Source organism: Pleurodeles waltl, chromosome 4_1, assembly GCF_031143425.1.
Source record: "Pleurodeles waltl isolate 20211129_DDA chromosome 4_1, aPleWal1.hap1.20221129, whole genome shotgun sequence".
NCBI lineage: Eukaryota > Metazoa > Chordata > Amphibia > Caudata > Salamandridae > Pleurodeles > Pleurodeles waltl.
In genome coordinates, this window is record NC_090442.1 from 887,919,436 (window position 1) to 887,944,234 (window position 24,799).

The 24,799-nt window shown below is 44.7% G+C and overlaps 1 protein-coding gene across 1 annotated transcript in view; it reads right to left on the bottom strand.

Moving 5' to 3' along the window:
• RELN (reelin) overlaps positions 1–24,799 on the bottom strand; it is a 1,304,886-nt gene that overhangs the window by 951,972 nt on the left and 328,115 nt on the right. The gene's annotated exons all lie outside the window — the stretch shown is intronic.

Genomic DNA, 24,799 nt, shown 5'->3' on the forward strand with positions numbered 1-24,799 from the left:
GTTCCACTGTTTGATTTAGATGGAACGGTGAAATAACCTTTGGCAAAAATTTAGGATTGGTCCTTAGGACGACTTTATTTTTGTGTAGTTGTATAAAAGGTTCCTGTATAGTAAACGCCTGAATCTCGCTTACCCTTCTCAGGGAAGTAATGGCGATGAGAAATGCCACCTTCCAGGTTAGGAACTGTATGTCGCAGGAGTGCATGGGTTCAAAAGGTGGACCCATAAGTCTAGTTAGGACAACATTTAGGTTCCATGAAGGAACAGGTGGTGTTCTTGGTGGTATAATTCTCCTAAGGCCCTCCATGAATGCTTTAATGACTGGTATTTTATATAGGGAAGTTGAATAGGTAGTTTGCAGGTATGCAGATATTGCTGCAAGGTGTATTTTAATGGAAGAGAAAGCCAGGTTAGATTTTTGTAAGTGAAGCAAGTAACCCACTACATGTTCTGGAGTTGTGTGTAATGGTTGTATTTGATTAATATGGCAGTAGCAAACAAACCTCTTCCATTTACTTGCATAGCAGTGCCTGGTGGATGGCCTTCTTGCTTGTTTTATGACTTCCATACATTCTTGGGTAAGTTGTAAGTGCCCGAATTCTAGGATTTCAGGAGCCAGATTGCTAGATTCAGCGATGCTGGATCTGGGTGTCTGATCTTTTGGTTGTGCTGTGTCAACAGATCTGGCCTGTTGGGCAATTTGATGCAGGGTACCACTGATAGGTCTAGCAGCGTTGTGTACCAGGGTTGCCTTGCCCAAGTTGGTGCTATCAATATGAGTTTGAGTTTGCTTTGACTGAGTTTGTTTACCAGGTAAGGAAGGAGAGGGAGAGGAGGAAAAGCGTAAGCAAATATCCCTGACCAGTTCATCCATAGGGCATTGCCTTGGGATTGTTTGTGTGGGTACCTGGATGCGAAGTTTTGGCATTTTGCGTTCTCCCTTGTCGCAAACAAGTCTATCTGAGGTGTTCCCCAGAGTTTGAAATAAGTGTTCAGAATTTGGGGGTGAATTTCCCATTCGTGGACCTGTTGGTGATCTCGAGAGAGATTGTCTGCGAGTTGATTTTGTATCCCTGGTATAAACTGTGCAATTAGGCGAATTTGGTTGTGAATTGCCCAATGCCAAATTTTTTGTGCTAGCAGGCTTAACTGCGTGGAGTGCGTCCCTCCCTGCTTGTTTAGATAATACATTGTTGTCATGTTGTCTGTTTTGACGAGAATGTATTTGTGAACTATTATTGGTTGGAAAGCTTTTAGTGCTTGAAAAACTGCTAGCAGTTCTAGGTGATTGATATGCAGTTTTGTTTGATGTACGTTCCATTGTCCTTGTATGCTGTGTTGATTGAGGTGTGCTCCCCACCCTGTCATGGAAGCATCTGTTGTTATTACGTATTGTGGCACTGGGTCTTGGAAAGGCCGCCCCTTGTTTAAATTTATGTTGTTCCACCATAGAAGCGAGAGGTAAGTTTGGCGGTCTATTAACACCAGATCTAGAAGGTGACCCTGTGCTTGAGACCACTGTGATGCTAGGCATTGTTGTAAGGGCCTCATGTGCAGTCTTGCGTTTGGGACAATGGCTATGCATGATGACATCATGCCTAGGAGTTGTAATACCATCTTTGCCTGTATCTTTTGTGTTGGATACATGCGTTGTATGATGGTGTTGAAATTTTGAATTCTTTGTGGACTTGGAGTGGCTACTCCTTTTGATGTGTCTATTATGGCTCCCAGGTATTGTTGTACCTTGCGTGGCAGAATTTTGGATTTTGTGAAATTGACGGTGAACCCGAGTTTGAAGAGGGTTTGTATGATCTGATTTGTGTGATTTGAGCACTGTATGAACGAATGGGCCTTGATTAGCCAGTCGTCCAAATATGGGAACACATGTATTTGCTGCCTTCTTATGTGTGCAGCGACTACCGCTAGACATTTGGTAAAGACTCTTGGTGCGGTTGTTAATCCGAAAGGCAGTACCTTGAATTGGTAATGTATTCCTTTGAATACGAACCTTAGGTATTTCCTGTGAGATGGGTGTATTGGTATATGGAAATAAGCATCCTTGAGGTCTAAAGTTGCCATGTAGTCGTGTAGTTTTAGCAATGGCAATACTTCTTGTAGTGTGACCATGTGGAAGTGGTCTGATTTGATGAAAGTGTTCACTACTCTGAGGTCTAGGATTGGTCTCAGCGTTTTGTCCTTCTTTGGTATCAGAAAGTACAGTGAGTAAACTCCTGTGTTTATTTGTGTGTTTGGCACTAATTCGATTGCATTCTTTTGCAATAGTGCCTGCACTTCTATCTCCAGGAGATTGGAATGGTGTGTTGTTAAATTTTGTGCTTTTGGTGGTATGTTTGGAGGGAATTGTAGAAATTCTATGCAATAACCATGTTGGATAATTGCTAGAACCCAAGTGTCTGTAGTGATTTCCTCCCATGCTTTGTAATAATGACCTATTCTTCCCCCCACTGGTGTTGTGTGGAGGGGGTGAGTGACATGTGAGTCATTGTTTAGTAGTAGGGGTTTTGGGGCTTTGAAATCTCCCTCTATTTCTAGGGAATTGCCCTCCTCTATATTGTCCCCGAAAACCTCCTCTATACTGTCCCTGGTAAGTGGACGGTGTTGCTTGTGAGGTGCTGGCTTGTGTGCTTTGACCCCGAAACCCCCCTCGAAAGGGCGTTTTACGGAATGTGCTGTAATTCCCTCTGCTCTGCGGGGAGTAGAGTGCGCCCATGGCTTTGGCAGTGTCCGTATCTTTTTTGAGTTTCTCAATCGCTGTGTCCACTTCTGGACCGAACAGTTCTTTTTCATTAAAAGGCATATTGAGAACTGCTTGTTGAATCTCTGGTTTAAATCCAGACGTTCGGAGCCATGCATGCCGTCTGATAGTTACAGATGTATTAATTGTCCGTGCAGCTGTATCTGCAGCGTCCATGGAGGAACGTATCTGGTTGTTGGAGATGGTCTGTCCCTCCTCAACCACTTGTTTCGCCCTATTTTGGAAGTCCTTGGGCAGATGTTCAATGAGATGTTGCATCTCGTCCCAGTGGGCTCTGTCATAGCGCGCAAGTAGTGCCTGGGAGTTCGCGATGCGCCACTGGTTTGCAGCTTGTGCTGCGACTCTTTTACCAGCTGCATCGAACTTGCGGCTTTCTTTATCTGGGGGTGGTGCATCTCCAGATGTGTGAGAGTTGGCCCTTTTCCTAGCTGCTCCTACAACAACAGAGTCTGGTGGCAGCTGTGTAGTGATGAAAACCGGGTCCGTAGGAGGCGGCTTATACTTCTTTTCCACCCGTGGTGTGATTGCCCTACTTTTGACCGGCTCCTTAAATATGTCTTTTGCGTGCCGGAGCATACCAGGGAGCATAGGCAGGCTTTGGTAGGAGCTGTGGGTGGAGGAGAGTGTGTTGAACAAGAAATCATCCTCGACCTGTTCTGAGTGGAGGCTTACGTTATGAAATTGTGCTGCTCTAGCCACCACCTGAGAGTACGCGGTGCTGTCTTCTGGTGGAGATGGCTTTGTAGGGTAGGCCTCCGGGCTGTTATCTGACACTGGGGCGTCGTATAGGTCCCATGCGTCCTGATCTTGGTCACCCTGGCTCATGGTGGTGTGAGCTGGGGAGTGAGATGGAGTTTGTGCTGGTGAAACGTTAATCACAGGCGGAGGAGAGGGTGGTGGTGTAATTCTTTTAACCACTTTTGGTTGTTGTGCTTGTTCCGTCTGGAACTCCAACCTTCTCTTTCTCCTAATGGGGGGAAGGGTGCTTATTTTTCCTGTCCCCTGCTGAATGAAGATACGCTTTTGCGTATGGTCCACATCAGTTGCTTGTAGCTCTTCCTCAAACCTATGCTTTTGCATTTGGGAGGTTAGCGAGTGCTCTTCTGTATAAGAGCCTGAAGCTGGGTCGCTTGCAGTTTGTTTCGGCGTCGAAACTTTGTCTGCGTGTTTTTTCGGCTCCGAGGTGACTTTTTTCCTTTTCGGGGCCGAAACCTCTCGGCGTCGATCTGTTTCGGTGCCGCTGTCTCGGCGTCGAGCCGTGTCCACACCGGTATCTCGGTGTCGAGGCTTGTCTCCAGCACTTTCTCGGTCCCGAGAAGGCTGCGTGCCGGTGTCTCGACCGGAGTCGGACGATCTCGGCACTGTTTTGGCCTTTTTCGGTGCCGACGGTCGGTCACCGAATTTATGGGTCGAGCCATGGCCTGGTGGCAGTGGCGTCCCCTGGGCCTTGTAAATGTTTCTCTGTGTGTTTTTCGACGTCTTACTCACGGTTTGTGTATCGTCGAATCCTTCGGAGTCTGAGTCTTGGATGGAGAAGGTACCTTCCTCCTCCTGTTCCTCGAACTCCCGTCGGGCTGTCGGTGCGGACGCCATTTGAAGTCTTCTGGCTCGACGGTCTCGGAGTGTTTTTCGGGACCGGAACGCACGACAGGCCTCGCAAGTGTCTTCGCTGTGCTCAGGTGACAGGCACAGGTTGCAGACCAAGTGTTGGTCTGTGTAGGGGTATTTATTGTGGCATTTGGGGCAGAAACGGAACGGGGTCCGTTCCATCGGCGTTCCTCAGCACGCGGTCGGGCCGACCAGGCCCCGACGGAGGATCGAAAAACTACCCCGAAGGGCACCGGAGCTCTTCGATCTTCGATGCGGTGTTGAATCTAAGTACGCCGATCCCGAACGCAACAATACCGACGAAAATCTTCCGAAATTAACTATTTTGTCCGTTCCGAAACTCGGAGCGACAGGAACACGTCCGAACCCGATGGCGGAAAAAAAACAATCGAAGATGGAGTCGACGCCCATGCGCAATGGAGACAAAAGGAGGAGTCACTCGGTCCCGTGACTCGAAAGACTTCTTCGAAGAAAAACAACTTGTAACACTCCGGCCCAACACCAGATGGCGAGCTATTGCAGAACATGCGTATCTACAGCGACAGATGCCATCGAACCTATAATTATCTGTGTTTGTCTTGAAGCAGAAGTATCAACGAGTGGCTGATACTTTGCAGGGCGTGCACCAAACCTATAGCCAGGGGACAGTGTGGGATGAGTGAGTTGTTTAGCCTAGCTGGAGTGTGAAGTTATTTGTAGTTTAAAGCTGGCATTTGCCTAAAACAAACGTGTCTTCCTGCCAGTGACCTAGGTCATATGGCTGTTAAAGGCTTTCCTGTGGTGTTATGTGCATACCTTTCAGAGAAGGGACAAAAGGGCCTTAAGTGTGGGAAGGGGTTCTCTTTTCCTGAGCAGGATGGCCAGGAGGGTTATATTCACCCCAACCTGAGCTTCACAAATTAGCCTGAGGGCTGTACCCACCCTTTTCTGACTTTAAAGGCTACCTGCCTTGTACTAGAAAATGCAACTCACATCTGGGCCTGCCTGTCCTTAGTCACGATAAACAGTTTGGACTACATTGAGGGGAAAGAGAAGAACTGACCAGAACCAGTTTAAGGATAGAGAAAGTGACTGACTCATGTACACAGGCTGGCCTTTCGTATAAAAGTGGCAACCACAAAAAGTGTCATCAGAACACTTCTGGACCTGTGGAAGACTCAAAATGACTGCTGTGCAGTCTGAAGAAGGAGGTCTGGACCTGCTTGCCTTGAAGTAAGGATACCTCGAAGTAACAGTAAGGGTTAGCTGGCTGACCTCGAGTTTGAGCTATAGGGACACAACAAGTATCTAGAGACCTGTTTTCCTTCCCAGCTAGCAAGACCAAAGTCGGCCTGATCTGGCCCCTTCTACTGGCCTCTGTGGGAGTGAGTCTTGCCCCCCTAAGTGCTGCCCTCTAGGACCTTGACCCTTGGCTGGAATCAGGGTGTTCTCCCTGCGCACCTGAAGGTTTCAACTGATCTGACGCAGCAGGAAGCAGTCTACTGCAGGTCCTCACATTGCAGCATGTCACAGCTCCTGATTGGTGACTTCATCAGATCTGACACAGCATGGCACAGGCTGTCACATCGCAGCACCTTGCAGCACCTGATAAGTGGCCTTACTGGACCTGATGCAGCTTGTTGAGGACTGATGCAGGACCTTGCATCTCAACACCCAACAACTCCTGATCTGTGGCCTCTCTGACCTGATGCAGAGCCTAGCACTGCAGCATTGTGCAGCCCCTGCACAAAGGGCACAGGGTACAACTCCCAGCAAGCAGCATCGGGTCCTTTATCTGACTGGAGCTCCATTGTGGTTGGCAAGAACTCATGACTTTATCCCAGCCCTGCGCAACCACATACCAGCAGATGGTGCCTTGTGCCTTTTTAGTGCTCTCTTTCCTTTCGCTTTAAAAAATCATAAATCCAGTTTTATTGATTGGATTTGTATTGTTTTGGTATAATTTTATATATTAAACTATTTTCAGTTCTAACTTGGATTGGAATTATTCCTATGTTGCCTTGCCATGTTATTACTGTTTGAGGGCTTCATAAATACTTTGCACATTGCATTTAGGTTGAGCCTGACCGCATTAGTGCCAAGCTGCCAGATGGACAAGCACATGTTTATTTAATGACTTTATTGGTTCACCCTGGCCAGGACTGCGTATATAACTTGAGTGGGGCTCACCCCTCAACTAATAACCCAGTTTCCTACAGTAATACAATATGTGATATGAATTGTTATGTCATTGAGGTACATGTTTCATACCTGAAGTGAATACAAAGCTATAGAGGAAGGTGGGGCTGGTATTATTGCTCCTCAATGTTCAAATGCCACCCCTTTTGCCTGTTTGATTAAAATTATTAATGTCACCTTAATATGTATTAAAAAAATACTATGCAGGAGTACATTTTGCAACTTTACTGAATTCAAGTCCTTTTGTAGGGTAATGTGTTATTTGTTATGTTATGTTAAACCATAACATACACAAATAACCATTTAAATCAGGACGTCCTTGTTGGCCAGTGTCATCCAGCATCACTTGCACTAAAAACCAACAGCTATTTTCAGCTAAGATACGGGAGCAGCTTTTCTAGCCTACCCTTTTGCCCTGATCCCTACCCATCTTATCTACCCAAACTACCGCAATGCAGTCTCGGCACACTTTCTATGCTTAGTACATTAATGTGCATTAACAATTTATGTGATGTTTTCAACACGTATCTCATTTTGATACAAGCTTCTCCTCGCCCACTTTACAAAAGACTGTGAAATATATTTATATTTGTTGGGGCGGGATACATTATACTCCTAAAATCAGCCCATCAGATAGACTGTGAACCAGACCACTACACTTTGTATAATCAATCAAAAAAATGTCAGTAGAAAAAATTTAACGGGTATGCAGAACTCCACCCAAACCTACACCTACATCGTTCTAGAAGAGTATCCAGAACTGTGAAAATAGCAGAAATGAATCACAAGAGGGTGCTTGATAATTTCTGCTGCCTGAGCCAAAGAAGGTTTTTAAACTGAAATAAATACAAACCCAATAGGTCTCGCCTTTGGGACATACTGGCTTTGCTATGGTTTAAGCACTATGTTACATTGAACATTTTAAGTGAGCAAATAAATTTGTAAACACTATTTGCTTTAGTGCAATTTTGTATTTTAATTGGATTTGACTTTACTAATTATTGGCGAAGCCATGGTATCTTGGCTCTAAAAGGCTGAGTTATCGGCTTTTCCAATGCTTGTGTGATACGTGTGAGCTGAGTCAAATATAGGTGTCAGGGAGAGTTCTAGCTATGGGAGAGTGTTCATAACGGGTTACCATTGAGAGCTCTGGAGCCGAGGCTGAAGGCAGTGTGAGGCTGTGGGCCATAACAATGTTCTGATTACATGCTCATCCGATCCTTGACTTCTCTCTAATGCCACCAAAAGTCAGTCGCTGCGGCTACCAGCCATCTGCCGGATTATGACCACAGCCGGATTTCCTCCAGTAGGATGGCGAAAATCCAGCTGTGGCCATGCCGACGGTAAGGTGGTGCTGCTGCCAAAAGCAGCGTCAAGCCATTACACCACCACCGGCCATATTATGAGAATAATACAGCCTGGCTGTGTTCTGCTGCCGGACGCTGCTGCTGGCAGCAGCTCCCCATCCCGTCTGCTGCCGGAGGATCCCCTGACTACAGGTAAGTTGGTTGCTCTGACAGGGGAGGGGGGAGAGGGGTGGGGGATGTTGTGTGTGTGTGTGGGTGTGTGGGGGTGGGGGTGGGAATGTTTGTGCGTGCGTGTATGCGGGTGTGTGTTGCATGTTGTGTGTGCATGTATTGATGTGTGAGTGCATGTATGTTGAGTTGTGTGAATGCGTGTGTGTGTATGTATGTAAGTGTGTCTGGATGTGTGTGTGAATGGATGTATGCATGCGTGCATGAATGTTGGAATGGGTGTGTGTATGCATGTGTGCGTGTGTGAAGGGAGGGGCGTGTATGGGGGGGTCTGGAGAGGAAGGGGGTGTGGGGGGAAACCTGTAGAGGGGGACGGCGGGGGGAAGACCCCTATCAGTGACAGGGGATGGATTCCCTGTCACTGATAGTGCCTACAGCCATGGTTTCCGTGGCAGTAAGGATGCCACAAAAACCATGGCAGGAGGCAGGGTCATAATCCCGCAGGTGCCCAAAGTTACCTGCTGCCTCCCTGTTCCACTGCTCCAGCAGCCTCTCATCTTCTTCATCCCTCCCAAACCAGTGCTGACACTTCTCTCATGCTCATGCCAGTATGAGAGAAGCGCTGGGTTTGGCCTGAGTGGGCAGAAATGCTGCTCAGGGAGGGAGCTGAACATTGCCCTTGGTCTCCACGGCTGTGCAACACAGCTGGGTGGTGAGTTCAAAGTGCGCATGTCAGTTTGGCCGGCTGCACCACCACTCCTCCTCCACTTTTTGACATAGAAGAGGCTCGCCCCGCCCTACAAAAGCGGAAAGAGAAAGGAATAATAAAATACTTGTATTATTCCTTTATTTTTTTTGCTTTCACCATCGGGGCAACGCTACTCTGCCATAGCGGAGGGGCAGCCCCTGCACAAAGGTACAGTTTTGAGTGAATTATCCTCAACTTTTTTTAACATTCGAGGAAAGCTTTTTAAGTTTCAGCTCACAAAGAAATTCCTATTCCTCTGTCTTTCAAAATTCAAGTTTACGCCCCTGGTAACTATTCACTATAGGCTTTGCGTTTACTTTAAAAGCAGCTTTTTCATTTATAGTCCTCTTTCTTTCGATTGTGGCAAACCTTCAGGAGGTGCGAATCCTTAAAATGGATATGCATCAATCATCAGCTGATTCCTTTTTGACCTTTGACCTCATGTCTAAATGTGTCCAGAGGTCAATTAGCCAACTCTCACAGCCCATCTGTGGCCCATTATTTTAATCTCGAAGGACGTCTACTTGGACAAAGGTATAAATAATTGTACGTTGAGATTAATTTACAAGTCAGTTATATTGCTCAGGGTGAACTGATTGGGGTGAAACAAACTGGACACAATATTTTGCTTGTGTTATCCAGGATTTGCAACAAAAATGTAAAGATAAGTCAAGCCGATGCAAAGTGAGGCATGCATGTGACACTGCTTGGCTCTATCCAACACCTTTATAGCACAAACCAACAACGCAATTTCTTTATTCCTAAAGCATTCTATTTCACGATGACAGAAACGTTGCGATATTCAGCGACTTAATCTGCTTTGTAAAAGATGCCTGTGCAAAACTAAACAATTCAAAAGGGCACTTTCTGAATGCGAGGACGTGTTGCCTGATGATATATATTGTCAATATCTGTAGTCCAGTTCGAAATCAACGCAATAGATGAGAAAAACCTCTTCTATATCAGACAAATCCAAAAGTGTATTTTTTCAATTGGCCCCTTAACATTGCATTACAGTAATCACTGCTTTCTGCTATCCATCACTATTTACCTACTTGCTTGCTGTAAACTCATAAATCGTGCTACACACTGCTAGCCCTCTGGATCTAAATTCTAAGGTGGAATTTCACAGACGCACGTTTCCATGTTGCTGTTGTGTTAGCAAATCACAGGCAACACACCCAACACCTCGAAAACACAAAATAACTATCATTGATGAAGCAGATATTCTCTTCCCAGCATGTTATTTCTAAACAAGCACAAACCAGCATACACACCATTCACACTGGAAGACACACAATTCAAACAATGAAAAATCCAAGGGTTAGAGCTTCACTCCGGCATAATGCTGACATTGGTGGCACAAATCAACAAATACTCAGGTTCTTATTACAAGCAGCTCAAAAATGGGTCAGATTTTCCCCAACCTCAAAGTTTCAGATACTGGGAGTTTCAGCAGTAGAGGGGAAAAGTTGACCTTTCATGAGTTGGACCATAATGATCTACTAAGAAATGAGGAACTGACAGCGGAATCAGTAATTCTGGGTTCAGGACTCCCAATAATTCCTCATATTTTACCAGACTTCCAAATGTCAATTTCAGCTACTTTTCGCAGCCGAAATCTCTGTGTGACGGTGACAAACAGAATTCAGATGGGGGCAGTAACCAATGTAACCAGCCCCACTAGAAGTAAGAGGCCAATCATAATGAGAGCCACAGTCCTACCAATATTACACACTTCCCAAAATCTTAATTAAATAATCCAATTCCCCCCCAAAATAAAATCAACCACAGAAGGAGTGACCTAACAAATTTTGATAAAACTGTTTTAACCCCTTGCAGGCCATGGACGTAATGGTTACGTCCATTGCTGCGCCTCTCAGGCGCCACGGACGTAACCATTACGTCCGGTTACCAGACCTCGGGGAAGCGCTAGCGCTCCCCCGAGGGCCGCGCCCCCACCCCCTCCAGGTCAGGGCAGGAAGGGGAATCGCTTCCCCTTCCACCCCCAGCACCCCTTGGCCCCCCCAGTGACGTCTGATGACATCAGCACGCGATCGCATGTTGACCTCATCAGAGGTCACCTCCCATTGCGCTGGAAGCATGCTTCCAGAGCAATTCGGAAGAGAAATGCAAAAGCATTTCTCTTCCACTTGGGAAGAGGGGGCCAACAGAGGCATGAAAGGAAAGGAAAGGCCTTTCCTTTCATGTCTCTGCAACCATTTCTGCTGCGCGACCGGGCAGCAGAAATGCCCACTAGACACCTGGGATTTTATTTTTTTAAATTGACATGAGGGGAGCGGCCCCTTGGGCAAGGGCCACTCCACAGGGGGGCAAATAATTTTTAGGCCATTTCTGACCCCTCTTAGGCCGATCTGCCCCCAGGGCAAATGGGGGCAGATCGGCCTAAAATGTGAAATGGGAAAATGTGATGTGTCCACTTTGTGTTTTTTGGCATTTCCTGACGCGGACGCTAGGCCTACCCACACAAGTGAGGTACAATTTGTATCGGGAGACTTGTGGGAATGCTGGGTGGAAGGAAATTTGTGGCTCCTCTCAGATTCCAGAACTTTCTGGAAACGTGGAGATAAATGGCTGTATTTTTCACCTCAATTTCAATATTCGTTTATTTCAGCTGTTATTTTCTGTAAGAAACACTTGTAGGATCTACACAAATTACCCCTTGCTGAATTGAGAATGTTGTCTACTTTTCAGACGGGTTTAGCTTTCTGGGATACAGCATTGGTTTCACACACATTTCTGTCACTAACTGGAAGGAGGCTGAAAGCACATAAAATAGTGAAAATGGGAAGATGGTGATTGTAGCACTGCAAACTCTTTTTTGATGCCATTTCCAGGGAAAAAAACACAAGCCTTCTTCTGCAGACCTTTTTTCCCATTTTTGTGAAACAAAAACGACATTTTCGCTGTATTTTGGCTAATTTGTTGGTCTCCTTCAGGGGAACCCACAAAGTCTGGGTACCTCTAGAATCCCTAGGATGTTGGAAAAAAGGGACACAAATTTGGCGTGAGTAGCTTATGTGGACAAAACGTTGTGAGGGCCTAAGCGCAAACTGCCACAAATAGCCAAAAAAAGGCTTGGCATCTGAGGGGGAAAAGACCTGGCAGCGAAGTGGTTAAGAAAGTGTTGTCAAGTTTGAAATAAAAATAAATTCAAAACACCAGTACACTCAAGGGCATGTTCTCAAACTGCATTTAGTAGTACTGCTAGAGGTATGAGAAAATGCTATTCACAAACCTTCCTGTTGATGTTCCATCGTCACATCTCTTATCCTTTTCTGTGCAAAGTCTCTGTACACATAGGCATGTGTTTTAATAATAAATGTAGGCAGGATAAGGAGTAGTACCTGGAAATTGGGGAATACCTATGACTACATGGGAGGAGGCATTAAGGAAAGGTTAGGGTGAGGCTTAGGGAGGGATGTGCACCCACCTAGAAGAGAGTAAGTCTATTCCTGTTCAGAAATTACACTTCTAAACCTACTTCAACAAACATGGACCCAAAACAGTTGTAAATGTACTCCAGCTCAGAGCTGGTGAAAGTCCAATGCCATACATGGCCAACCACTTGTACTGCAATACCCTCCCATAAAAAATAAAAGAGGTAGGGACTTAAAATAAAATCCAATATGAAATACTGTTAAATAAAACAAATATTTCAAATAGTCAAAAATCTAAAACATTATAGTTAAACAAATTATATAAAGATAAAAAAATGTATTTTACCATATTTGAATAACGTTTTTCAAAGTCAAAATTAATGTAACAATATTTATTAAAATAGAATTACATAACATTAAATGTATTCTATACATCACTGTTGATAACTACTAATAAATGTATTTTAGGTGAGTTTTTTTTATAGTTTAACCATCTGAAAAATGACTTTCATTCAATCTATTGTATTCAAAATAATTAAACTAAAGTTAATATTAAGCTGTTATTGCTGTAATTATTTTGTCTAAATTCAAAATAAACATGCCATTAGTTTTCAAAAATGTTGGAAATATAAATGTTTTTAGTATTGTTTTCAAATTTATTAATTTATTTTATTTTTTTACTTTTCCTATAATTTACCATAAGGATATCTCCAACACGGAGGCAGATATCTCTCTATGTTAAAGGTTAAGGATTTTTTTTTAAAGTATATTAAAATTGAAAACATGAGTACAATATCTTTATGTTTATTAATGTAAATTATTTTTATACATTTATTGTTTATGTAGAACAAAACAAAAAATACTGCAGCACAAGTAACCTAATTTTGAGGTCATTATTCAATAAATTTAAATAAATTAAACTAATATTACTTTTAAAGATTTCTTTAAAAAGCCCCTAAAGAGAAATGTTTATATATAAATATTATATATTACAAATTACATAACTGTGATGTATAGAATTCATTTGAATTGTTACTAAAGTATATCATAAAATAATGTCTCTTTGTAAATTATATTTACAGTTTTAACATTAAACCAATGTACTATATATATGAGTGGGTGTATATATATATACATATAGATAGATAGATAGATAGATAGATAGATAGATAGATAGATAGATAGATAGATAGATAGATAGATAGATAGATAGATAGATAGGGAAAAAATCAAAATAAGTTAATTTATTTTAACATTATTTGCTGTGGAATTTTATTTTAAATTTCTGTATTTCTATGGGGGTGGAGGAGGGCTTGCAGTATCAGCAGTTGACCATGTGTGGAATTGGACTTACTTCTGCTCCTTTTTGGCTGCTGCAAATCTACCCCCATAAAATCCTCTCCCGTCAGTTTAGGAGGAGGAGACATGCAAAACAACACTTTTGAGTAAGTTTACACTGGTAAATGATGTAAGGGTAACCTTAAAAGTGCAGATTTACTCAAGTATATGTTTATCTTTGTGATTAAGCCCCAGAGTTCTCAAAAGTTCTAAAGTTTCTCACTATCTAAACTCAATCTGTAAACAATATACTGAAAAACCTAGTTTCATCCACAGCATTGAGAATTAAACCGCAGCAGCCTAACAGTCTCATATTTCCACTTTTCACAAGACATAATGTGACTAGATTGCAAAATCTACTTCTTCACAGACAACTGAGCTTCCACGCCACAATTTCACCTTCGACCCTAACACAGATCCTGGAAGCCGCCTCATCGATTCAGATACCGAGTCACATACACACACCCACGCAAACATGCACACACAAATTAATGCATGAAAACTTGTAACCATATGTACACATTATACACACACTGTATGGATCTACATCCAGGGCTTCCTATAAGGTTTTGAAATTGGTACATTTATTACATGCTTTTGGAAGCTGAGAATAAACTGATTTCTTAGGGTATAATAGTAATGACCTTTGCTAATGGGAGTGCTGAACTGGTAAAACCAAGCTATACCTGCCTGATGAGCCCTGACTAGGGCAAAACCGCTTCTGGGTTTCTTGTGTTCTGGTTCAGGGAGGACCCGGCATGGCAGTTTGGGGTGGACTGTTTCCACTTGAGCATGGTCAAGGCTGATTTGAATATGTCTAGGTCCAAGCTGAGGTGTCATAGTGTGCAAACTAAGAATGGACTGGGATGAGGGCCGAGTAATTACCAAAGACTGAGATTAATTAAACTATTGTATCCATCACTTTTGGTGTGCGTTCTTGTGGCTAATCTCACAGTTATGTGCGGGTGGACGCGTGGGTAGAGCTCTGTTTATCGTTGCTCTATGTTTTCTTTTTGGGGATTTGCCAGTTTAGATACATGCAGAGATGCCAGGAGGCCTCTTCCGTGGTGGGCTGTATGAGGGCGTGGAAACATATTTGCAAAAGCGACTTCTGAGTATGGCTGCCTTATCTAAAAGCTCCCAATGAAATTAAATATTTTTGTGATACATTTCGCTAATCACGTACCGTTAATGATAATGGTGGCTGTCTAAATAGTTTAATGGGGAGAAAAAACTAGCCCCTTAGCACCAAGAAGAGAAGCATCAGCTCTTCCAATTTCCAACACAGTTGAATTTTTAATATCAAATGATGTGCTTAAGCAGGCCTTATTGCTAGCAGGCAATTTGCCCGTCCGAAATGAAAAACAGATTCAACACAGATAATGATGTCTGCGAATGATAAACAGTGCTTGCGAACACCTGGCTGGAAATATACAAAAGAGATTTAAATACACAGCCTCTGTGGAAAGGCTGTACATTAAAAGTGAAAAGAGAAAAATGAGTCAGGGCAGAAAGCATGTGTGTGACCTTTTGGCGAATATAAAACCAGTAGCTGGGCTAAAATAATGCTGATGAAATTCTGCAAACCTGTTTTGCTCTTCATATGTGTAAATGAATTATTTACCCTTCACTCTGACTACAAGACCATATGCATGTCTGGTATAACTGTGTTATCTGACCCGGCCCAGAGGCGATCAGAGAACCAGATTCAGAATTGGCACAATTTTCAAATCAGACATATATTTACCCGTGGAAGATAGCTTCTCTCCCAGGAGGCTTGAAGAAATTCAACCCCAAATATATTTTTTAAAATGTGCACAGATAGTGCAATTTAGAGCACATTTGTTCCAAAGTTTTCTGAAAAAGCAACATTGAATATACATGCCATCAGGAAGAATACTAGACTACCGGGGGAGCAATATATCTTCAAAGCAGTGAAATATGCATGTGCGGGTGAAGAAAATGTGTGGAAGTGTCGAAAACTGGAGACACAAACGAGAGTCAGTGCATACCTGACACCATTAACTCAATCAATAAATACTGGAACAAAACACTAGGCCCTCTAGAATAGTAGCTTTAAACTCAGTGCCAGGATATGATGCCCATCGCTGTTATTCTTGATTTAAGAGACTTTGGAATTGTTCTGTGCTGCTAATAATAGAATGCTAAATATGACATTTTGTCAAGGGTGCCGCTCATGTATGCCAGAGTACCTATCAAAATGCCAGCTGTTCAGAGGTGATCGCTGATGTCTAACAAGGTCAGTGCAGTTCATCTGTTTTTCAGGAGACAGCTCACTGTGCCAGGGAGCTACATAGAGGGTCCACTGTACTTTGCTGCGTGTTACTTACTACAAAGGCCGAGGACGTAGATAGCAAGGTCATTCACTAAGTCACAGTCACTCATCTGATGCCCGTATGCTCCTGTATAAGAAACACACACATTGATATGGCAGGTTCCTCGCCGCTTCAGAAGCTATATGACACTGGCATGTCTAGCATCATTGAAAAGCCAGAATCCAGTGTCTAGATAAACGGTAGCATCATCACGTCAGAGAGCAACTAGCCCCAGAATGTAAGTCAACATTGCAGTGCAAACATCGACAACCCCGCCACAATCCACTTAGCCACAGATTCTACAGCACCATTATCATCCAAGAATCTTCATCATTTAAGTATAAACAACATAATTTTCACGCCACAAAGTTGCCCAAGAATGTAAATCCTGCTTCAGTGGAAGCTCCATTGCCAACATGTGACCCACTTTAACACCCCTCCACGCCCCTCCTCGCCCTCCCACTCGCATGGGCCTCACCGAACCACACACCAGGAGCTGCGGGATCAGAGCTGCATGAGCGTGGAACTGTGGGGGCTGTCCACTCACAGCAAACCCAGTAGCAGCCCGAGCCCCCCACGCCCCACTGCAACGCCACAGGAAGTCTGTGCCTGCATCCTCCCTGGTGGCACTTCCATCTTGAGCTCGGTGGAGCCTCTGATCCACCCCCTCCTCCTTCTCTGGTCTTCCACAGATGAACCTCACATGCCCAGGACTGCATATGCTCTCCAGGAACACTTTCCAAATTGCCTTTTTTCCCAGCATTAAAGAACAAACTACAGGTAAAAAATTCCTGCTCTTAGTCATGGGATCAAGTGGGCCTCTCAAATGAGTGCGGACAGTGGCAGAACTATCCGTGCGCCTAGATGGTCTGTTCGGCTCTGTTGTTGGTTGCTAGGGATATCTCATCTGAGAAGACACATGTCTGACAGCCAATGGCTTACAGACCTATCTGCAGATGTCTCTAGTTATCCTGCTACAAGACCAGATACTGTAAGCCAGGTCACAAAGTCTTTTGTAGGGTGATGCAAATATGGTCTACATCCACAAAGCAACAACTTTTCAACGCTTCACAGCTGTTACTTGCAATTGACAACAAAAGGGAAAAGGAGTAGGACGAAAGCACCAGTCAGTGCGTTTGTGTAAGACAAGTAACATCTATTACATGTTTTCACAGCTGAGAGCAAACAGTAAACATGATTGCAAGTTGCAGAATTATTCAACCTATGCTGCGTATATGAAAGATGAGTTGATTAAGGATAGTAGGCACGAGTCACCATTTTACAAGGATATCGTATATTAGAACATATATTGCATGATGTGTAAATTATTCATGAACTGCTTGGATACAGATGGAAACTTGCGACATGACTTAGTTACACACTTGCTGATTGAGACCTTAATTACAATTCATGGAAATTTCTCATTTTTCAAAAGACATCAGAGAATCGACTCATAGTAATTTATTTGGAAAAGAGATAGCAAATGCACTGCCAAAACGAGCTTCGTGGATTTTGACAAAATTCTATAATGGACAAATGCTAAGAAGCACAGTGTTTACAGGTGTGCCAAACACTACTGCACTACTAGAACAGTTTACCTTTAGAATAAACCAAGAGACCCTAATGCAAAGATATGGAGCACATTGATTCGTGGTGATAAATTGACTCAGCAACAAATGCACTCGTTTAGCAATCGCTATTAAACAGAGCAGTAATACTCGGTGGTGTGTAGAGTGACACCCAGCACAAACCCGCTTAAGCAACAGCGGAGGATGCTCCTTCTCCTGCCTTGCTGCCAACTCCTGGAATGACCTTCTCCTCCGAACCTCACCCTCCCTCCCAGAGCTCAGAAGGGGACTCAAAACCTGGCTTTTTGCTTGATCCTGCCTTCAGCAGTAAGAGCCAAGCGCCTGGATATCTTTCTGGTGATTGGCCGTGCTCTACAAATCCTGATTGGTTGATTGACTGACATACACCTCACAAGCATGCGCGAAGGCGTCCTGTTGCTGGACACACATGAAGGGTTTAATAAAAGGCCTGAGGGGCTCTAGCCTTAGCTCCAGACAGTTTACTAGCAGCGTGCAGTGACGTACCACAAAATGAGGAGGCCATCCTGCAGAATGTGGTAAGGAGGGCCCCTGAAGGGCTGGGGGCCTTGCAACATAGGGTCTGTAGCGGCCTGCCGTTCGCCCAGGTGTCAGCGTACATTGGTCCAACTGCACTCTACAGCAGTGTTACTGTCCATGTTCAAATAGAGATGAGTGATACAAATGTCTGGTAGTTATTTACCGTGAATTTCCACTGTGCCGCCGCGTTACCTCCAAGTCCTAAAAGAAAGCTCAGGTGTAAGAAGCCTGCCACTGGAGTAACAAAGGCTCCCGCAACCCCCGCGGTGCAGGGGGAGAGTCCGGGCTCCAGGGGGCCCCCTCTGCACAATACACTGTGCAGGGGAGACTGGCCCCTGACTGGGTCCAGGAGGAGGGGGCCCCTGACTGAGTCCAGGAGGAGGGGGCCCCCTCCAGGTAATTTCGTTACGCCACTGAGCCTGACCAAATGAAAGAGAAATCTAGAAGGATAATTCTGCAGAGGAGGGAAGGATAAAAAGTAAGCAAGGGTGGCGCTACTGGGAGCAACACCACACTATTGCCAGGGTGTCCCCCGCTGAAAGATATTTTAACCCACAGAATTATATTTTGCCTAATCATGTTTCTCCTCCGGGGCACCGGTGCACTGGAGCCGCTGTCTGACCTTGTCCTCCGTCCCTAGTTCCATGTGTGGGCTCAGGGCAGGACATGGCAGGCGCGGTCTCACCTGTGCTCAGTTACATTTTGAACGAGGCTGTAGGCCACGCGCAGGATGTTCCGCCGGCAGACCGCGGAGTCCTAAAACTCTCTCTTTCAACGCATTCACCCTTTCGCACTGCGCACTTTGAAGGGTTCACAAGGAAACGAGGGTAACATCCTCTGGTCAAGAAGTACCTTTGACATCTGCCCATAATACAGAAACACTGCGCTGGCGCAAAAAAGAGGCAGATCAATTAACGCTAGCTGATGCTTTCTGAAACTCCTCCGGTACACCGTTGCCATTTGAAAACTATTTACAATTACATACTTTATTTCTTACAAACACAATCATCGCATGCTTTCCCACTGATGAAAATACCCTGTGTCTCATTCTGTATTAATAAGGCTGTTAAATTAGATTTGCCCTGCTTTTGCACCAGCGCAAAGCTTGTGTAATGTGCCCCAGTGATTCAGTGCGGCCAATGCACGGTGTTTTAAAGACACAAAGCTTTACACAGAAAGGCATACTTCCTGCATGACTGACATCTCTGAATGAGTTCAGCTTCGGCGATGATCTCGGAAAGTGAAGCCATAGAAAAAAAAAATTAAAAAACAAACACACAAAAAAACAACAGCAATGGTGCTGACAGCAACGTTTGTGCATGTGGGGAAAACTCTCAGGTCAGGTCACCGTGAATGGAGCAAACAACGACCCAGCTGCTGTAAAGCACACCTGAAGAGACGCCAAGGCCCTGCACCCTATCAGCGCCCTCGGCAGCTTCCAACAAAATACACTGCATCTCCACTGGACGCGAGTCACGAAAACAAGGCCATCTTTCAACCCTGACTTCACATCAAAACAAAGAGAAAGACTTGGATTCGGACCAGTTTCCAGACACTGCTGTGACCCAAGAAAAAGAGTTTTATTTGAAACGCATTCGAATAGGCAAAACAAGCATTGGCAAATCCAACAGACTTGGCGCTGGCTGCCAGCCTTTTGTCTTTGTCAATGATGCTTGGTTTTGGTTTGGGTTTCACAAAACATTATTGCTGGAGAAGCTGCTGAGCTCTCAATCTGAAAAAAAAAACACTTACTAAACACAGAAAATATTTTTTCGTCTCATAAAGCAGACATTTTCTATACTGGCTCCTGGCATTAAAGCAAACTACTTTCCGTGTGCAAATATGTTTGAAATGGGGACTGTGGTTGGCAGTCACTTTGCATTCTGACCAAGCAGAGAGCCTCAGTCTATTGAGGGTAAGGGAAATACACAAGCTCAGATAACCCCTGCTCACCCCCTTGGTAGCTTGACACAAGCAGTCAGGCTTATCTCAGAGGCAATGTGCAAAGTATTTGTACAAACACACACAGTAACACAGTGAAAACACCACAAAAGGATTCCGTAGCAGCTTAGAAAAATAGTTAATATTCATCTAAATCAAACATGTCAAAAATTACAAAAATCCAACATACACAAGTAAAGATATAATTTTTTTAGATTAAATCCCAATAAAAACACTTAAAAACAGAATAGCTTCAACTGGGGCTATTACAACATCATTGACAGAGTCGTTTCCAGTAGTCTGACCCCACTCACGGGGTGGGTGACACGGGTCACGGAGTCACACGGACCCCCAGGTACAGTACCTTTGGTAATGATGAAAACAAGCCACTGCACAGTCGGGGAAGTGTGGTATTGCTGGATCCAGGGGCAGCATTGGTTTCCTACTGCAGAGCAGGGGAGATGATGCAACGTCAGTGAGAGGCAGGGTTGATGTAACCGGCAGGACAAAAAACAATTGGCGACTTCTCAGGGTCGCAGTCGTGCTACAGAGTTCCAGGGGCCGCATCAGTGACACAGCACTCGGGCTCATGGAGTTGCGGGACTTCAGCGAGGCTGCAGCGGTATTGGGCCTGCGGTGTCAGTCGTGGTCATCGCACTCCAGCGGGGACCACAGCTTCGTGTTGCAGGCAGCGGTACAGAGTTGTGCAATGGTGCCGGTTCTTGAGTCTTCTGGCGTTGTTATGCCTGGATCTTCTTGTTTCTCACCAGAACTCACTTCCAAGGGCCCAGGAACTGGATTGGCACCACTTGGCAAGCCAGGGTCCTCAGCAGGAGTACCAAGGTGCTGGCAGGTGATGTTTTTGATGTTCCTGAGACTTCTTAACAGGACAAGCTCAGTCCAAGCCCTTGGAGAAACTTCAGAAGTAGGATTTCAGAAAACAATGTCCAGTCCTTTCCCTCTTAAGGCAGAAGCATCAGGCCAGCACAGCAAAGCAACAGGCAGAGTGGCAGGTCCTCCTCAAGCATCAGGCTCTTCTCCTCGGCAGACATTCCCTTTGATATAGAAGTAATCTAAAGTTATGGGGTCAACATTCCAATATTTATATTCATTTATGCCTTTGAAGTAGGCAAACATCAAAGGAAAGTCTTTGTAGTGCACAAGACCTTGTCTTTTCCTTGCCCTGCCCCAGACACACTCTAGGGTGTTGGAGACTGTATTGTGTGAGGGCAGACAAAGCCCTTTCAAGTACAGGTATCAGCTCATCCCCCCACTCTAACCCAGGAAGACTTATCAGGATTTGCAGGACACACCTGAGCTCCCTTTGTGTTACTGTTTAGAGGGAATTCACAAACAGCCCAAGTGTCAGTCTGACCCAGACATGTATTCAATAGCCAGGCAGAGGCACAGAATGGTTAAGCAAGAAAATGCCCACTTTCTAAAAGTGGCATTTTCAAACAGACAATCTAAAAAAACAACTTTACCAAAAGATGTATTTTTAAATTGTGAGTTCAGAGACCTCAAACTCCAGAGCTCACTCTGCATCCAATGTGAAACTACACTTAAAATATATTTAAAGGCAATCCCCATGTTAATCTATGGGAGAGATAGGCCTTGCAATAGTGAAAAACGAATTTGGCAGTATTCCACAGACATGTAAAACACAGCAGTACATGTCCTACCTTTTAAAGTCACTGCACCCTGCCCATGGGGCTGCCTAGGGCCTACCTTAGGGGTGACTTAAATGTAGTAAAAGGAAAGTATGGTCCTCACAAATGGGTACACTTGCCAGCTCGAATTGGCAGTGCAAAACAGCACACACAGACAATGCAGTGGCAGGTCTGAGACATGTTTGCAGGGCCACTCATGTGGGTGGCACAATCAGTGCTGCAAGTCCACTAGTAGCATTTGATTTACAGGCCCTGGGCATACACTGTGCACTATACTAGGGACTTACCAGTAAATTAAATATGCCAATTATGGAAAACCAATTACCAATATCTCTTAGACAAAGAGCACTTGCACTTTAGCACTGGTTAGCAGAGGTGAAGTGCCCAGAGTACCAAAACCTGCAAAAGTGAATTACAGCACAGGAGCCAAAAAAAAGGCGATCAGAAGCAAAAAAGTACAGGGAAACCACTCTGAGAGCTGCTAGGGCTAACAATATGCTCATTCTGAAAGGGCGGTATGCTGTCACACATTTAAGTTAGCCAATGGCCGACGTGGGATGACGCACTGCCCATGCTGTGTGCTGTAGTGGAGGGAAGGGAAAAATGTGAATGACACAATAACAGACCAATGACTGAAGAGCTGGGCTGAAAGCTCCTATAAGTAAGCATATTATACATATCATTTTGGTAAAATCACAAGTTCACTCCAGCAAAATAATAAACAAACAATATGTATTGTCCTTACTACTTAACATTTGCTGTATATAATACCACGACTAGTACTACTAGTTATAATAATAATACACGTTTTCAAGTGTCCTTTGCTCATAAACCATCCAGCAATTTATTACTAAACAGTCCTCATAATATTCTTCATTAATATGGGAGGTTAGGGACAACTGGGCTAGGCGGAAGATTACGTGTATGTTCAAAGTAAAACCATTATGGCTCAATAGAACAGATATGTTCATTATAACATGTGTGAGACATCCTCGCATCATTTCACCACCTTGTCTTCTTTCTGGAAACCGAAGATAGCTGAAAGTAAAGTTTTGTTCTTAAAGATCGCTCGTACATGGCCAGTGTTTCTAATCCCTCTGGTGAGGTATCTACCCACGGAGCTACTCATCTCTTGGATAAAAAGATAGGAAATACCTTCAAGCAAACAGTAGATGTATTGTTCCTTTTCATTCATATTCTCTGGTTTACCGCCTTAATGCAAACCTCAGGTGAAAGATCTGGTTTATCTTCCTGCACAGGAGGTAGGCCTGGATATGTTTAGAATCCCACAATCTACTCACTTTGAAGAGTGTCTATGCAGATATTCGAAACATTTGAGACGTTCTTGCTTCGTGAACCAGGTGCTTATGACCCAGATTCAAGGTGACTTTTGCCCTGTGTAAGCCTCAGTCGCCTCAGCAAACCCCAGCGTATACAGCCCCCAACCCCGCTGTGTAAGTGTTTCATAGGGGAACAATAACTACTCCAGTGAGCAGACACAAAATGCATTTATTCTATGTGAGAAGCAGAATATCAGATGTGAATCCTATCCAACCATTTTTTAGGGGCTGGAGCAAAAACACCTTTAAACAGTTGGCCACCTGTGATTGTAGGTTGTGTTGTTTTGTGCTTGCTTTTACTCTCACTACTGTTCTAGAAATCAAAAGACCAGCTATCTCTCAAAAACAGTATTTCCTTGCACTGTAAAATCGAGCATTGGCAAAACCGTTAGCTCTCACCGTTGGGACTGATTAACTTTGCCAATGGGTTTAGCCATGCTGTACCTCATCTCCGATGTTGTACAGCATGCCTAAAAAGAGAGCAAAAAACGCCCATGATGTGGCCTACAAAAAGATGCAGGTGTTTTTTTCTTCTTTTCCGATCCAAGTTAGACTGGTTAACAAAAAGAAAAAATAAAGTAGCGCAACTGGGCGGGGGGACGCAACAAGTGTGCAGGGAAGCACCACAGAGGAGGAACAGAACAATGGACGATTTCGGGGTCGGGAAGAAACAGCAGGGCGAGGAAGCTGCAGGTGGAAGCAGTACTGGGAATGCAGGTGGGGAAAGAAACACAAAGGGTGCAGAGAGGGAAAAAAACAGAGAGAAGGAGACACATGGGCGGAAACCAAACTGATGGATGAGAGCGCAACCTGCAGCTGGGAACAGGAAAACAGGCAAAAAAGCAATGCGGGTAGCGAAGCGCACGGAGGAGAATGCATAATGGAAGGGTGTGCAGAGAAGCACAAGGGCAGAGGAAGAGGAATACAGGTGTGGCAGAGTGGGGGAGGTACATGATGGTGGCATACACTGTTGTTGAGTGCTAAAAAACAGAAAAAACATAGCGCCTGCAAAGTGAGAAGTGAAAAGACACAAGTAATCAGTGGCGGCCCGTCCTTTAGGACGGCGGGGCCAAGCCCCCCACCTTTTGCCCCCCATGAAGAGTGTCTGTCAGGCTGAACAAAGGTCAGCCTGACAGACACTCTTCATGTTCAGGTCAGGCAGCCAGGAGCAGACATGCGCGATTTGCGCAGACTCCTTGCTGCCTGAGCTGAACTTTGCTGGGCTGAGGAGATCACAGCTCCTATGGGCGTGACCTCCTCAGCCCAGCAAAGGTGCCTCGAGGCACTCCCCTGGGTGACGAGGAAAGCGTCACCAATTGACACTCTCCCTGGGCGCTTCAGTTTAAGCCCTGAAGTGCCCAGGGCGACTGTCAATCAGTGACACTTCGTCACAGAGTGGGGTGGGGTCAGCAGTCTCACTGACCCAATCCCAATCTGTGACGAGGCTGGGACTGCTGCCTTCCCTCATTGGCTGACCTAAGGTCAGCCAATGAGGGAAGGCAGCAGTCCCAACCCTCCTGGGACCTGGAGGCCGAAGGTAAGTGTGTGATGTTTCAAACTGAATGTTTGGTGCATGCGTGCATGTTTGAATGGTATGAATGTTGTTAATGGATGTGCATGCGTGTCTGTGTGTGAAAGAATGAGAGTGTGTGTGTGTGCCTCGCCCGCCCCCCTCCTACCTAAAGCTGTCGGCTGGCACTGCAAGTAATGCATTCATGCGCCAGGCAGGGAACAAATGCATGAAGAGGAATTAAAGCCCAAACGTTGTAATGAATAACAAGCAAGTAAAGGAAAGTAACAATGAAGGCAACCAATGGTAAGCAAAAGGTGGGCCCTAAACCCACTACAAGCTGACAATACAT